A 17533-nucleotide genomic window follows, 5' to 3' on the forward strand; every position below is an offset into this window, starting at 1 on the left:
ATGAAATGTGTCGTGTTGTTCCTGACCATTAGCTCCTGTAGACGGACTTAGTCTTTTGTGACTTAACTAGCCTATACATTATTCTTTAACTAGTAGTATTAACAATACTTTAATACTCATCAGTGAAAGCAAATACCCGCTACATCTACAAACGGCCTCTTTGTGGAGCAGAAGGAACATGAGCTCTTCTCATTATTACTGTCCATTATTTGTGAGCTGCTCAGAGCCTTGTGTTTGGGCTTTTGTTCTAGTCTGTGCTTCCTGCGCCTCGTGGCTGTGCGGCCGAGTCGGCAGCGTCAACCTCCTGATCGCCTTCAGTACGTGGCATTAGGTAATCCTCTCATTTCCGTTGTTCAGACGCTAGTACACGGTGTGGGAAATTGATGATTTTTAGTTAATGTTATATTTTATAATGCAATTGAATGTTTTTGATGAGTTTAATCTATGTGCTTTAAGTTTCAGTTGAAACCAATCTTTTCACACGCACATCGCTGCAACAAGACCCCATTTCTTGCTCTTGCATTCTTTTGCTCAAATCTATGGAGACAAATAAGGCGTCAGGAAGACTCTTCTAGTGGAAAACTATTGAGAGAAAAGCTTGGTGACCTTGGCCTAAGCTCAACTCATCTCCTGTCTCTTCGTGAACGTCACATTTTTGATAATATATATTGTAAGAGCGCAGTTAGACGATGATTTTCCCGGGACGGCCCCGCTCGAGCACCGTGTGTGTGTTAGTGTCGGGGCTTTAGCGCTCGGAGAATCTGTGTTTAGAATTGTAATTGTTATAGGGAATAAATCTTCTTTGACTAAAGCTACTGAATTGGTGGTTTCTTCTTGGACCTTGGGATCAACGAACACGCTGGCGAGACCTTTTTGATACTTTAATATTTTAAACTTAACTGTTTAAATGTGTTTAAAATGATCTTATGGAGTCAGATCTTATGTAAATTTAGAGTTTTAATATTTCCTGTGAAATCGCCCACAGCGGTTTAGTGGATGCCGACAGCGAAGCGTTCACGACCTATGCAGCAAGTGACCTTTTGAAACCTCATGTTCACCACGTTTAGCATCGGGAGGAGCAAGATCTAAAGGGGGAGGATGTGACAAAACCCTATTACATATCCTTTTTATTTGTTGTCCGTCTACGTTACGTGCGTTTACGTTACGTGCGTTTACGTTACGTGCGTTTACGTCACGTGCGTTTACGTTACGTGCGTTTACGTTACGTGCGTTTACGTTACGTGCGTTTACGTTACGTGCGTTTACGTTACGTGCGTTTACGTTACGTGCGTTTACGTTACGTGCGTTTACGTTACGTGCGTTTACGTTACGTGCGTTTACGTTACGTGCGCGTCATTGCGTCACACGGTCACGTGACCTAGCGCTGCTCTCAGACTGGCATAATACCCGGTAGTTTGTAGCTCCCGGTGAGAGCGAGAGGGAGGCGCTGTGTGAGGTGCTGCAGGTATGTGTTTGTTTTACGTGTTAATCATAAATCAGTCTCTACACTGAAATGTGAACATGTTGAACTGCAGGAGCGACTACCGGAGCCGTGGGTCGTCCCGCAGGAGTGTTTGTGCTTGCGTTAATCTGCAGAATCGGTAAGTCGCGTCTGTAGCTTTTCGTAGCCGAGCCGCTGCATTTGTTTTCAAGGGAGCGCTTGGCATTTACGTGGCCGTTTCTCTGAATATAACTAAGTGAAATGGTCTCACTGTGACCCACTGTCTCATTGGTTCTGATTGTTTACCATGAATGTACTGCTGCTTCTTTAGCACATGGTTATTGTTTTGATGTGTGTTAATGCGATGCATCCAAGGCACTTTACGCTGCAGTCCAGTCACTGTGTCTGCTACGCACCTTATTTGTGGATGCGGTGTTTACATTCTGAGATTATTAGAGTGATGAATATTTTAATATAACAATTATTGTATTATCTATTCTAATCAGATTTATGCATTGAATCAATCTATTGTACAATAAGGAAATGCTTTGCTATTTCGATACTTAATGTTTAGCATTTAGCATTCAGTATTTGAATGTATTTGTGCGCAGTAGAAACTTAACTGGTCCTGTCCTTTTACACAGGCCAGGTTGGATGGCGAGCTTAGAGCCCGAGCTAGAGCCTGTTTGAAGTGTTTGTGTGATCTCCCTCTGGTGGATGTGTGGAGTACTGCAGTTTCCTCCAGAGGTTTTTGTTCAGAGACTGTGGGTTTGCTGTCACTGTGGGCCTCACAGCACAGTAGTACACAGCAGATTCTGACACTGCAGCAGGAGACACCAGCAGATGGAGATGTCGGCTTTTTACTTTCACGTTCTCTGTCAATAAATCTCCTGTTCCAGAATGTGAGACCAGGAATTGTGGAGGTTTTCCTGGATATTGTCGATACCAGAAGAAATAATCGCCGTATGTTGGATCTTTGTAATAAGTGTATCCCAGAGAGACTTGTCCTCCTTCTCCAGTGCTCTCCTCAGTCTTTAGTGCAGTGAGCTCTTCACATCTGACTCCTACATGAAAACAAATGAATGTCCAAGTTAGAAACATATTTGCTGCTGCTTCTTGCTCTGTGCTTCAGTAAGTGTTCAGTGGATGTAATAAAGTGTGAACATAGGTTTCAATAAGACTTACCACTCAACAAAAGCAGGAGCAGTGCTGCCATTAAAGGAAACATGTGTCCAAAACACAGCTGAGTGATCCTCATGTCAACTTTCTGAAGTCTGCTTAGTTTCTCACACTGACAGTTGGCTTTGCTGCGTCTGGGTTTAGTCTGAAGCTTCACAGAGAGTGTCTCCCTCTAGTGGAGCTAGTGCAGTATTGTGTTGTCTTTGCTGCAGAGGTTTTTGTTCAGAGTTTTGGTGTTTCCTGTCACTGTGGGCCTCAGAGCACAGTAGTACACAGCAGAGTCTGACACACGCACACCCTGGATCTTCAGAGACACACAGTTCTCCTTTAGATCAGCATCAAACTTGGATTTGTCAAAGTCTGAAGAATGAACTGTGCCTCCATATTTTCCTTTCAGTAGAATGTATTGAAGGGAGTCCCCAGTCTTTTGTTTGTACCAAAACAGACGTGGATCCGAGGAAGTGGTTGTAAAAGTACAGTTAAGAGTTACAGGGTCTCCCATAGTCACAGAGGCGTCTCCTTCTGGCTGGGTCACTGTGTCTTCTCCTTTACACTCTGGGGAAGAACACAGGAGCACAACCAGAGCTGAGAGCAGTGTACACAGGGCAGACTCCATCTTCTAAACTCCTCTCCTCTCAAGTGTCTGCTGCTCTTACAGTCGGCTCCTCCTCTTGTGTCTCTGAGTGTTGGACGTCTACACTTTGCAGAACGTCTCTCCTTCACATGAAAACAAAAGTATTGTTAGTCTCTGGGAATGACTGATTCTTTCTCCGCCCACATCAGTCTCTGCTCCTCTGTGTTCGTCCAATCAGGCGACAGAGGAAAGAGTGACTGCAGTAACTGTTGTGTTGTCGTGTCAGGAGTTTCTGCAGAAAGAGAATAATAATAATAATATATTGAAATAGTGAAATCCTCGTTACAGGATTGAAATAAAGCAAAGCCAGTGAGTGGGAAGGGCATCAGGGCCACAGCTCGGGGACTGTGAGCTTCACACAGGTCAGAATCACAAGTGTTTCTATTGCCATCGTTAGTGAACAGGGTCAGAAAGTAGAAATTGTGTTTGGTTCAATCCAGCAACATGAAACATATAAGAAAAAGCTCGGTAGATAAATAATATTCACCTCATTCCGGACGTTGTGGTGGGCGTGGCCATTATTTGTGCCCGCCCCTTCACTCGTGTTAGTTTACATAGGACTGAAGAAGTCAAGATCAGATCAGTTAGAAGAAGAAGAAGAAGAAACTTTATTTATATAGCACCTCTCACAGATAAAATCACAAAGTGCTTCACAGAGAATCACAGAAAACATTACATCATTTACACAGGAACAATCACAATCACAGCCTTGTCAACTAAAAGCTCGTCTGAAAAGCAGCGTCTTTAGCTGCTTTTTGAAGGAATCAACAGATATACATAGAGACAAAGGAAGGTCATTCCACAATTTAGGAGCAACGGCTTCAAAGGACAGATAACCCTGGTTTTAAAGCGGGTTCTTGGGACAGTGAGTTCTGGCTCGAGGACCTAAGGGTGCGACCTGAGGAGTCGGGCACAGCAGGTCAGACACATATCTGGGAGCCTGACCGTGCAGCGCTCTGAAAGTCAAAACTAACATTTTAAATTCAATTTAAATTTGATGGGGAGCCAGTGCAGCGAGGATAAAATGGGAGTAATGTGTGACCGCCTGTTAGATCCTGTTAAAGAGGGGGTGTTCTGCTTTAAAGAGGGCGTGTTCTGCTTTAAAGAGGGGGTGTTCTGCTTTAAAGAGGGCGTGTTCTGCTTTAAAGAGGGGGTGTTCTGCTTTAAAGAGGGGGTGTTCTGCTTTAAAGAGGGGGTGTTGTGCTTTTGTCAGTCACATAGCACCAGTCTATATCTCACTACAATGATGACAAACCTTCTGTTGGTCTGTAAATGCAGTAAATTAGAATAACTGCCTTGTATAAAATGTCTCTCTCAAAATGGCTGTAGTGAATGTCTTGAAATAGGCGTCTGTCTCTTTAAGAACCTCTGAGCCTTTAGACACGCCCCCTCCACACGCTGTCTGTGGCATCAGTGGGGAGGGGCTTCTGCTGAGGAGCAGTGGTTGGTTACTCGGCTGGTGACCAAAGCTCGGAGGCGTCTCCAGGAGGTGGGGGCGTTCCTAGGAGGACTCAGGCAAACCTATCCCTAAAATGGCCGCCATCAGAGTTTTTACAGATTACTCAGAAATACGTGAATGTGCCAAGGCAACACTTCAGCCATGTTTTTAATGAGGGAGTGACAGAATAACATGATGGAAAGCTTGAACAAGTCCATTTTGCAGAATACCCCCCTTTAAATCAGCAGCACAAACAACTCATGTCATGGCCACAGCCCCACACACGGAACAGCACAACTTTATATCAACTAAAGTTCACGACAAACACCTTTTCCAGCTACTTTTCTGCCTTAGCTTCTCAGCTCTCCACTGTCTCCTCTGTCTCAGGGCTGATGGTCTGTCTCCTTTTCATATTCAATCCAAAGAAATACATCCTGCATCTTCGTCTGTACCAGGTTAAAGGCTCATAGCAGCAGTTGTGACAGCGATCACATGACACTGTTGACCAATCCGCAGACCACACGTTTTCCCACACTCACAAACACAGGCCTTTATTTTCTGATTTTTTGAAGCTGGAGGAGAAATGAAGCCGTGGAGAGGACAGACACGCTGTTATAAAACATCAGAATCATGTAGTGTGTTCGCTCTTACCATTCTCAGTCGCTCTGTGTGAACCCCAGACGTTTTATTATCGCACTGCATTCAGCTGTGTCGTGTGGACCCCCCCATTCTGTATAAAATCATATAAGGCTAGAACAATCGTGCAGTGTGCTCTGATCTTTAGAGTGTTTTGTGTTGAATCAGTCGGACTGTCCACATTTCAGGACCTTTTATTTAAAGAAAATGTTTGTTTTGATTGTATTTCTTGCTGCCTCTTTATCCAGAACAGTTGGATTGAATCTAAAGTGAGGCCAAACCAAAGCTCTGGGCTCAGGAGGTTTGAGGAGCTGAGTCTCTGGGCCGACTTCAGTTTGTGGAGTCTGTGCAGCTGTGGAGATGTTTCTTCACAGGAACAGCTCTGATGGAGGCTCCATCCAACAATTATCACACAGTTTCAACAGGAGAACAGTGTCTCCCTCTGGTGGATGTGTGGAGTACTGCCGTTTCCTCCAGAGGTTTTTGTTCAGAGACTGTGGGTTTGCTGTCACTGTGGGCCTCACAGCACAGTAGTACACAGCAGAGTCTGACACTGCAGCAGGAGACACCAGCAGATGGAGATGCTTTTTGTCTTCACTGATTTGGACTGAAGCTCTCAGGATTTCATTTCTAATTTCTCTTCCTGATCCTAAATTATAGTAAATAAATGTCGGAGCTTTTCCTGGATATTGTCGATACCAGTAAAACTCATCAGACGGAGAAGCTCCTCTCTTATAACTGTATCCCAGAGAGACTTGTCCTCCTTCTCCAGTGCTCTCCTCAGTCTTTAGTGCAGTGAGCTCTTCACATCTGACTCCTACATGAAAACAAATGAATGTCCAAGTTAGAAACATATTTGCTGCTGCTTCTTGCTCTGTGCTTCAGTAAGTGTTCAGTGGATGTAATAAAGTGTGAACATAGGTTTCAATAAGACTTACCACTCAACAAAAGCAGGAGCAGTGCTGCCATTAAAGGAAACATGTGTCCAAAACACAGCTGAGTGATCCTCATGTCAACTTTCTGAAGTCTGCTTAGTTTCTCACACTGACAGTTGGCTTTGCTGCGTCTGGGTTTAGTCTGAAGCTTCACAGAGAGTGTCTCCCTCTAGTGGAGCTAGTGCAGTATTGTGTTGTCTTTGCTGCAGAGGTTTTTGTTCAGAGTTTTGGTGTTTCCTGTCACTGTGGGCCTCAGAGCACAGTAGTACACAGCAGAGTCTGACACACGCACACCCTGGATCTTCAGAGACACAGAGTTCTCCTTTAGATCGGCATCAAACCTGGATTTGTGAAAGTCTGGAGATTTTGTGATTGATCCAGACTTCACAATCCTCATCATATATTTTGGAGACGTCCCATCTTCCTGTTTGTACCAGAACAAATATGGATAGGAGTCGCTGGTTGTAAAAGTGCACTTAATACTTGCATTGTCTCCCATAGTCACAGAGGCGTCTCCTTCTGGCTGGGTCACTGTGTCTTCTCCTTTACACTCTGGGGAAGAACACAGGAGCACAACCAGAGCTGAGAGCAGTGTACACAGGGCAGACTCCATCTTCTAAACTCTAATCATCTTGTGACTGTGTTGTTTTGTCAGCTCCAGACTCCGCCCACATCAGTCTCTGCTCCTCTGTGCTCGTCCAATCAGGCGACAGAGGAAAGAGTGACTGCAGTAACTGTGGTGTTGAGTTTTTGTAGAAAGAGAATATTCCTGCGCTTTAGTCTGGAGTCATAATGTTGGAGCTGATCAAATCTAAACAGACCTGAGTGAGGGGGACACTGTGGACGTGAACATGTGTAAGGCTGTGGGGTCCCCCAGGGCTCAGTTCTCGGGCTCGTCCCTTTTGCTCTAATCCGTCTTCCCCTCAGTGTCAGCTTCACAATGAGCTCCAGTTTTGGTTTGTGTTTTGGGCCTGTGGAAGTGCTGGGGGGCAGTGTTTTGATCCATTACCATAGAGAAGTTTCCTAAAGCCTCATGACCCAGAAACAAGCCGTGATGACACTTCATAACAAAGTGTCTCACGTTTTATGAATGAAACGGACAGAACGATAGAAACGGCTCTGAAGTAAATGAATAATCCCCTTCCCTTGAGCAACGCACTTTGAGTGACTCGTGTCATGTGAACAGAATTTCCTTCCCCTGAAAAGGAGATGATTGCAGGTGGTTTTGCATAGAAGTTGTTGCACATGAGTTGGTTTCACAGTAGGGTTGTACAGTCTGACAGGGATGAAGGACCTCCGGGTGGTTCCCCTCAGACACAGCCCACCATGGCTGAGTCATTGGAGAACTTGTGCAGATGACAGCTGTCCCTGTTCTATGTGACGTCCACCGTGTAGATGGTGAAGAGGAACGGCCAGAGGACGGTGCCCTGAGGGGCTCCAGTGCTGCAGACGACCACCTCAGACTGACAGCTGCACAGCCGTACTGTGGTGGGTCCGTGAGGTGGTCCATGGTCCAGGCAGTGAGATGTCCATCTCCTCCTGTGTCCTCCAGCTTCCCCCACAGCAGCTCGGATGGTGTTGAAACATGAAATCTATTGGAGACACCGAGAGAACAGCCATCATGATGATCATACAGTCCTCACACATCTGCACATATCACCACTCATCCATTCATCACAAACCAGAGCTGGACATGAAAGGAAAAGGTGTCGCTCACATGACATGAGTCACATTAGAAACACGTCATTGTCCAGAAGCTCAGACATGTGGAGTGATGTTCATGTTTCACTTTGATTCTACATCACAGTTTCACAGAGAAAAGGTGAAACAAACAGACCAGTGTTAAACTATGGAGAAACATGTCACCGTGTCTCCCTCTGGTGGATGTGTGGAGTACTGCAGTTTCCTCCAGAGGTTTTTGTTCAGAGACTGTGGGTTTGCTGTCACTGTGGGCCTCACAGCACAGTAGTACACAGCAGAGTCTGACACTGCAGCAGGAGACACCAGCAGATGGAGATGTCGGCTTTTAGTGGTGATGTTTATAGACAGCTTTTCAGGATTTATATTCAGAAAGGTAGCTCCAATCCCATTGTGATAGACCAAAAGAGTGGGAGGTTTTCCTGGATATTGTCGATACCAATAAAACTCATCAGCTGCTGAAGCTCCTCTCTGATAATTACGTCTCAGAGAAACTTCTCCTCCTTCTCCAGTGCTCTCCTCAGTCTTTAGTGCAATGAGCTCTTCACATCTGACTCCTACATGAAAACAAATGAATGTCCAAGTTAGAAACATATTTGCTGCTGCTTCTTACTCTGTGCTTCAGTAAGTGTTCAGTGGATGTAATAAAGTGTGAACATAGGTTTCAATAAGACTTACCACTCAACAAAAGCAGGAGCAGTGCTGCCATTAAAGGAAACATGTGTCCAAAACACAGCTGAGTGATCCTCATGTCAACTTTCTGAAGTCTGCTTAGTTTCTCACACTGACAGTTGGCTTTGCTGCGTCTGGGTTTAGTCTGAAGCTTCACAGAGAGTGTCTCCCTCTAGTGGAGCTAGTGCAGTATTGTGTTGTCTTTGCTGCAGAGGTTTTTGTTCAGAGTTTTGGTGTTTCCTGTCACTGTGGGCCTCAGAGCACAGTAGTACACAGCAGAGTCTGACACACGCACACCCTGGATCTTCAGAGACACAGAGTTCTCCTTTAGATCAGCGTCAAACTCAAACCTGTATTCTTTGAAGTCATCAGCTTTGTTTGTGTCAAGCCATTTCAATGATGTTTTTGTTTTCTTCATCATATATTGTGGAGCTCCATGTCCTTCTTGTTTGTACCAGAACAGATATGCAGTTCTGTCGTTGGTTGTAAAAGTACAGTTAATAGTTACAAGGTCTCCCATAGTCACAGAGGCGTCTCCTTCTAGCTGGGTCACTGTGTCTTCTCCTTTACACTCTGGGGAAGAACACAGGAGCACAACCAGAGCTGAGAGCAGTGTACACAGGGCAGACTCCATCTTCAGGCTCAGAGCTTCTTCTTTAATCCTCATAAAGTTGGTCTGGGTGATGATCTTTGCTTCTGCTCTGCCTTTTGTCAGGCTTCAGCATCACATCCTCATGAGGAACGGCTCCTCCCACAGTTCACTTTAGAAACACAGCATTAGTGACGTGACATGAGCCCGTGGTTTCCTTTCACAGACACAGGCTGCTCGGGCTCTCAGGCTGCTGTACCAGCTCCAGGAAGCAGCTGTGTGGGGCAGGAAGTGCTGCCACTGTCTCCCACCTTGTTGTCCCCTCTCCACAGTGAGCGGAGGATTTGTCAGCAGTTTCTTTAAGACAGATTCTCCTCAGCTTGTTTGGGCTCACAGCCTGGTAGTTTTGAAGGTCTGCGTCCTCCTCTTCTGTTCTTATTTCTTCTGGAGGTGCTCGGAATCTTTATTCTTTATTCTTTATTAGGATCCCCATTAGCGCCCACAAGTGGTGGCTCGTCTTCCTGGGGTCCTGACACAATATACAATTACAAAACAGTTAAAATAGAATCCATGAATGTTACACATTTCATATAATCATATAACCTTATAGGACACATGTAGGACATGGTGACTATGTTCACATGTACTGAGCTAACTGACCTTTTACTTACAGCTCTAAGTGTGGTTTACTTTTAGTGTTTCTAATATTAAAAGGAAGCGAGTTCCAGGCGTTTGCTCCTCTGTACAGAACAGTTCTTTTCATTGAGTTACTTTTGGGTCTGGGAACAACCACAGAGTTTGTCGTCACTTGGCGAGTCACAAATCTGTGACAAAACTCGCTGAATAAGAGTTTGTTAAAGAAAACACTGGGCTGTTTGTCCATCAGAACTTAGTGCATGAACTTGAGGAGACTGGCCTGTAGTTTGGTCTCCTGAGCATCTCTCAGACATTAGTGTGGAGTGGACAGTGAAGCACAACTCGAGCTGCTCTGTTCTCTGATCTGAAGTCTCTGAAGATGCTTTTGTGCAGCATTGGACCAGACTATAGGGCAGTGATGTAGGTGAGACAATACTATGCTTTGGACGACAGTTTCAGAACAGGAGTTGGGCAGTTTTAAGCAGAACATTCTTTGCCATAGCTTTACCTTTGCCCATCACACCAACAATATGATTAATGTGATCTGACCAAGACAATGACTGATCCAGTCTGACACCCATAGCTTTACTGTTGAGACCTGCTCCACTAGTGCTCCCCCTAGTGACAGATGAAGAGCATTGGCGTCTGATGGAACACACTTTTTGTTAAAAACAACACATTTAGTTTTAGACGTGTTTAGTATATTTGTTTCGACCCACTTCAGTGCCAGGTTGAGCTCATGCTGTAGGTTCTGTTCAGCTCAGATATTGTGGGTGACGAGGAAAACAGAGTCATCAGCGAACATTATAATACTGTTATTAACTGTAAATGGAAAGTCATTTATGAATATAGAGAATAACAGTGGGCCCATACAGCTCCCTTGAGGCAAACCGCATGATGTCATTTTGGAATCTGACAAACTACCATTAAAAACAGCTGTTGATCACGATGGGAGAGGTAAGAGATGATCCATTTAAGAGCTGTCTGAGAAAAAACATAAGATTTGAGTTTGTCAGTTAAAACACACTGGTCAATGACGTCAAAGGCTGCTGTGAAGTCCAGTAATTCAGCTCCCACTGATTTATTTCCATCCAAAGCTCTTAACCATTGGTCTGTCATATGTGCCAGAGCAGTGTTAGAGTGGCCCGGTCTGTGCGCATGCTGAGCTCTGGGAAGGAGCTTATTTATGTTGAAATATTTCATAATTTGGTTAAAAACAGTTCTTTGTAACACTTTCCTGAGCAGAAGAAGTAAACTGACTGGTCTGCAGTTTGCACCAGTGAATGCTGAGTTTCCATCTTTGGGTCGGGGAATAACTTTTGATTGTTTCCAAAGGTCTGGGAATGTTCCGCTGGAGATCGATTGATTAAAAATGTGATAAATTGGTTTGACAAATGTACTGGAAGCAGCTTTAATGATTTTTCCATCCAGGTTATGGATGCCAGGTGACGTGTCCTCTGAGAGACTGTGGAGCATCTCTTCAACAGTCTTGTGATCCACTGTCTCCAGATTGAAGCTTCACCAAGCATCAAATCATTGATCAGTTTGCAACAATTGTCCGTTGAGTTCATCTGGGACCTCAGAATGTTGACTTTGTGAAGAAATGATTAAAATAGTTGGCGACATCTGCTGGCCTGGTGATGAATCTCCCCTCACATTCCACAAACCTTCTTCTTTTTACACATCAGAACATTCAAGGTCTTCCACAGTTTTTTACTGTCGCTGCAGCTTCGCAGATTCTGTTTGAAGGAATCTCTCTTTTTACCATAGTTCAGTTTTTACTCTTGGGGCCAGATCTTGTGGTTCACAACGCAGGCTGTAGAGCAGACGACTGCGCAGACGGGGGCGCTATTGCAATCCTAAGTGTCATACCTGGCACAAACAGTGGGCAGGAATGATTATTAATAAAGATGAAAGAAATAAAAGTTTGCTGCGCTTGGTTTGAAACGGTTTGGACTGAGTTCAGACTAACTCTGGCTCACATCATTGTGTCGTTGCAGAGTTTGTGTTAAATCAGTCGGACTGTCCACATTTAGGACGTTTTATTTAAAGATCTTCCAGTTCAGAGAAAATGTTTGTTTTTGTAACCCGGAGTAGTTGTACCGGTTCCCTACATCTCTCGCTCTTTTACGTCAACTTTAAATATGGTTTACGAACGTGATATCGCGTTACTTTGGTCCGCTTTCGCGAGACCTCCCGCGCTGCGTCTGACGCAACTTCCTCTTTTATCATGGCCGCCCCACACACTCCACTCTCTGTGTTCGCGTGGGTGAGGCAACTCCGAGCGGCTACACAGGTACGCGATAGAGCCTTTAAATAGCTGGTTTTAAACTTAACATGCTGTTGTAGTGACTGGTATGCCTGTCAACTTGTAGGCGCCCCTTTTGCGGGACACTAGCTGGTCCCCTTCAATTGATCCGTTTAAGAGGAGACTGGTGAGCATTCACTCATTTGTTTGTATTAGCATGCTCGTGTTAGCTATGAGCCGCCAGCCTTTGTTTTGAATGGGGCTCCGGACATTTGTTGTTGGTGCGGGCGCTAAAAACCTCTGTCCTCTGATCATTTTGTCCTACGGTGTTTGTCGTATTGATATGTTTATCTAATGCCTCAATGGCAATAATTGTAGGATGTTGTCCGTGAGTTTACATTTGCAGAAATGAATTATGAAGTAAACCAGTTATTGGCTTATAGCCACTAACATGGAAACTGATTGGCCTTTGAACATTAAGCTTATTGTGCACAAATTGCATTATTATTTATGGTGCAGTATTAATTGAACCTAATGATATATGAGAACTCTAATGATTATTGACTTGTTTTTTTGGAATTTGTACATGTACTAGACCTGTTTTGTTTGAGGATTAATATGTTTAATCAACATAACTGAAGGTTGGTCCTGTTTATGCAGGCCAGGTTCCTCTCGACTAGATTCGTGGGTTCATCTAATCCCTTGATCCATCCAATCCACGGTGCTCCATACCGCCTATGGACCCAGCTGATGGCGAGCTGAAAGCCCAGGACCGAAACCCTTTCAGACCCACTGTTCGGTAGGAGGCGCTGTAGCTGCTCAGCCCACACACACACGCTTAATCACAGTCCATGAACTCTGAACACTGGACTATAATCCCTATGAACTGAACAATCAAACCGGACAATCGTCCATGGGATTTTCTTTCCCCCATTACTTCTTTTTTTTGTAAAGAATGAAATCATTGTACATATCAAATACACCCTTCACATCTTGCTGCACCATATTCTGTGTCATGTTGTGGTTTACACTCTGTTCCATGTCACTCTTCAGAGCCGAGCAATAGAACTTCTGGTCCCAGCCTAACATAACAAACCAAACTCACGTTCACTATCTCTTGCTCTCTAAAGGGAGTGTTACATTTTGATTGTATTTATTGCTGCCTCTTTGTCCAGAACAGTTGGATTGAATCTAAAGTGAGGCCAAACCAAAGCTCTGGGCTCAGGAGGTTTGAGGAGCTGAGTCTCTGGGCCGACTTCAGTTTGTGGAGTCTGTGCAGCTGTGGAGATGTTTCTTCACAGGAACAGCTCTGATGGAGGCTCCATCCAACAATTATCACACAGTTTCAACAGGAGAATAGTGTCTCCCTCTGGTGGATGTGTGGAGAACTGCAGTTTCCTCCAGAGGTTTTTGTTCAGAGACTGTGGGTTTGCTGTCACTGTGGGCCTCACAGCACAGTAGTACACAGCAGAGTCTGACACTGCAGCAGGAGACACCAGCAGATGGAGATGCTTTTTGTCTTCACTGATTTGGACTGAAGCTCTCAGGATTTCATTTATAATTTCTTTTCCTGATCCAATATGAGAATAGATAAATGTCGGAGCTTTTCTTGGATATTGTCGATACCAATAAAACTCATCAAACAGAGAAGCTCCTCTCTGATAACTGTATCCCAGAGAGACTTGTCCTCCTTCTCCAGTGCTCTCCTCAGTCTTTAGTGCAGTGAGCTCTTCACATCTGACTCCTACATGAAAACAAATGAATGTCCAAGTTAGAAACATATTTGCTGCTGCTTCTTGCTCTGTGCTTCAGTAAGTGTTCAGTGGATGTAATAAAGTGTGAACATAGGTTTCAATAAGACTTACCACTCAACAAAAGCAGGAGCAGTGCTGCCATTAAAGGAAACATGTGTCCAAAACACAGCTGAGTGATCCTCATGTCAACTTTCTGAAGTCTGCTTAGTTTCTCACACTGACAGTTGGCTTTGCTGCGTCTGGGTTTAGTCTGAAGCTTCACAGAGAGTGTCTCCCTCTAGTGGAGCTAGTGCAGTATTGTGTTGTCTTTGCTGCAGAGGTTTTTGTTCAGAGTTTTGGTGTTTCCTGTCACTGTGGGCCTCAGAGCACAGTAGTACACAGCAGAGTCTGACACACGCACACCCTGGATCTTCAGCTGCAGAAAGTTCTTCTTTAGATCAGCATCAAACCTGGATTTGTCAAAGTCTGGAGAGTTGCTCTCTGTTCCAAATGTGTCTCGGCGCAGGATGTACTTTGGAGATTCAGCATCTTTCTGTCTGTACCAGAACAAATATGCAGATGAGAAACTGGTTGTAAAATTACAGTTAATAGTTGCATTGTTTCCGATAGTCACAGAAGCGTCTCCTTCTGGCTGGGTCACTGTGTCTTCTCCTTTACTCTCTGGGGAAGAACACAGGAGCACAACCAGAGCTGAGAGCAGTGTACACAGGGCAGACTCCATCTTCTAAACTCTAATCATCTTGTGAGTGTGTTGTTTTGTCAGCTGCAGACTCCGCCCACATTAGTTTCGGAGCTGAAGTTTCTCATGTTTCTCTGCAGTGGAGCTCTGGAGGTCGTTCTACAGCTCTGTGGTTTGAAACGCTGCTGAAGCAGGACATGAACCACTGGGTCTTTGTGCCTTTGGTAAATACATGTTTCTCCAACAGTCTGCTGTTTAAAGCAGCTCACTGTGAAAACCTCTGCTTACACTTGTTACATGTAGATCCTGGTTCTCTGAGCTCAAATGTGAACTCTATGTATCGTTTCTTATGTGGCCTTTTCCTGATCTTTAGTTTGACAAGCTGCAATAAATACACTGAAGCAGCTCTGATTTTATAAATGTAGCCAACACTGTGTGTAACAGCGCCACCTGGAGTTTACATCACAAACCAACACTGGGCATTTCTGTCTAGAGCAGGAGTGCCCAAAGTGGGGCTGAAACAATTCTGTTGGCGCCAGAGAGTGACCTACTTTCGTGCTGCGTTTGGTTAATACTAACTCTCTTCCATTCATTCTCAATGGTAAATATGGATGCAGTACACTTTTGACCACCAGCGTCAAATTGGGGGCGCTGTTTCACTCCTTTCACAGAGTTAAGGAAACACTGTTGTGGAGTCTTGGTATTTATCAATCACAGAGCGTTGTAGCATCAACTTTCACAGTTTTCCAACTTTTATTGCAAACGTTGTTACGTCAACAACAGTATATGTTAAGAACGACTTATAAAAGAATTGATGCTAAACTGACACTTTCAAAATAATCTAATGTGGCATTTTCTTTGAGTGAACGAACGAATGAGGTAAAGTCACTGTAAATGCTGCAGATACAGGTTTTTTCTGACATTTTGCACTATATTGCTACAGTTGTTGATTTTGTTTTACTAAAACTAGGCTTTTGCCATAGCTACCATTTGTTTATTATAGCTTGTTATTTGCATGGATAGAATTAAATGAAATGTTGGCAATCGAAAAAATAAAAAGTAAATAAAATAAAGTAACTATTATTATTTGCAGTTATTTGTGTTTCTCGTGCTTGACGTCGCCGTGTTTGGCCGCGGCTCACAGGCACTTTTTCATTTTGGCCTCGGAGACAAAAAGTTTGGGCCCCCCTGGTCTAGAGTAAAGAGTGTGGCCCTAATACTGACCCCTGAGGAGCTCCACATGTTCCGCTCACACACATGTGTTGAGTCTGTACAAACTCCTGTGTCTCCAAAGAAGCTGAGCCTGTTTGTGTTATTGCTGTGACTCCTGATGGTCCTACAGAATAATGATGGAACAAACAGAAGCTGAACGCTTTATCACTTCAAACTTCAGTCCTTTCACGTTATCTGTCCTTCCAAGCCCTTTTCCAGTATGGTAGACCAGGAATTCTGGAGGTTTTCCTGGATATTGTCGATACCAGAAGAAATCATCATAACCTGGATCTTTGTAATAACTGTATCCCAGAGAGACTTGTCCTCCTTCTCCAGTGCTCTCCTCAGTCTTTAGTGCAGTGAGCTCTTCACATCTGACTCCTACATGAAAACAAATGAATGTCCAAGTTAGAAACATATTTGCTGCTGCTTCTTGCTCTGAGCTTCAGTAAGTGTTCAGTGGATGTAATAAAGTGTGAACATAGGTTTCAATAAGACTTACCACTCAACAAAAGCAGGAGCAGTGCTGCCATTAAAGGAAACATGTGTCCAAAACACAGCTGAGTGATCCTCATGTCAACTTTCTGAAGTCTGCTTAGTTTCTCACACTGACAGTTGGCTTTGCTGCGTCTGGGTTTAGTCTGAAGCTTCACAGAGAGTGTCTCCCTCTAGTGGAGCTAGTGCAGTATTGTGTTGTCTTTGCTGCAGAGGTTTTTGTTCAGAGTTTTGGTGTTTCCTGTCACTGTGGGCCTCAGAGCACAGTAGTACACAGCAGAGTCTGACACACGCACACCCTGGATCTTCAGAGACACAGAGTTTTCCTTTAGATCAGCATCAAACTTGGATTTGTCAAAGTCTGGAGAATTGCTTTCTCCTTCATATGTGTCTCGGTGCAGCATGAACTTTGGAGAATCAGCATCTTTCTGTCTGTACCAGAACAAGTAGTAGTGAGCGAAGTTTCTTCTTTCAAAAGTGCATTTAATAGTTACAGGGTGTCCCATAGTCACAGAGGCGTCTCCTTCTGGCTGGGTCACTGTGTCTTCTCCTTTACACTCTGGGGAAGAACACAGGAGCACAACCAGAGCTGAGAGCAGTGTACACAGGGCAGACTCCATCTTCTAAACTCCTCTCCTCTCAAGTGTCTGCTGCTCTTACAGTCGGCTCCTCCTCTTGTGTCTCTGAGTGTTGGATGTCTACACTTTGCAGAACGTCTCTCCTTCACATGAAAACAAAAGTATTGTTAGTCTTTGGGAATGACTGATTCTTTCTCCGCCCACATCAGTCTCTGCTCCTCTGTGTTCGTCCAATCAGGCGACAGAGGAAAGAGTGACTGCAGTAACTGTTGTGTTGAGTTTTTGTAGAAAGAGAATAATAATAATATATTGAAATAATAAAATAAACCAAAGACTGTGAGTGGGAAGGGCATCAGGGCCACAGCTCGGAGGAACAGGGTCACAAAGTAGGAATAGTTTTCGGTTCAATCTTGCAACATGAAACATGAAACATATGAATAAAGTTTGGGAGATAATACAGCTGGGACAAAATATTGCGATTCTTTTTGTCACGATACGAAATATCGATACGTCAAAAGTGCTGAACGTGAGGAAAAGTGCCGCGCCCATAGAGGGCAGCACCGCACATCCACTGGCTTTGGAAATGCTTGATGCTATGAAGAACAAGACTGGAGTCAGCAGTGGGAAACATGCACAATGGAGGACACGGGAGAGCCAGGGGAAGAAGACGCTCAGCAGCTGAGACCTGCACCATTTCATTTTAAAGCCA

Source organism: Gobius niger (genome assembly GCF_951799975.1).
Source record: "Gobius niger genome assembly, chromosome: 8".
In the NCBI taxonomy this organism is placed as follows: domain Eukaryota; kingdom Metazoa; phylum Chordata; class Actinopteri; order Gobiiformes; family Gobiidae; genus Gobius; species Gobius niger.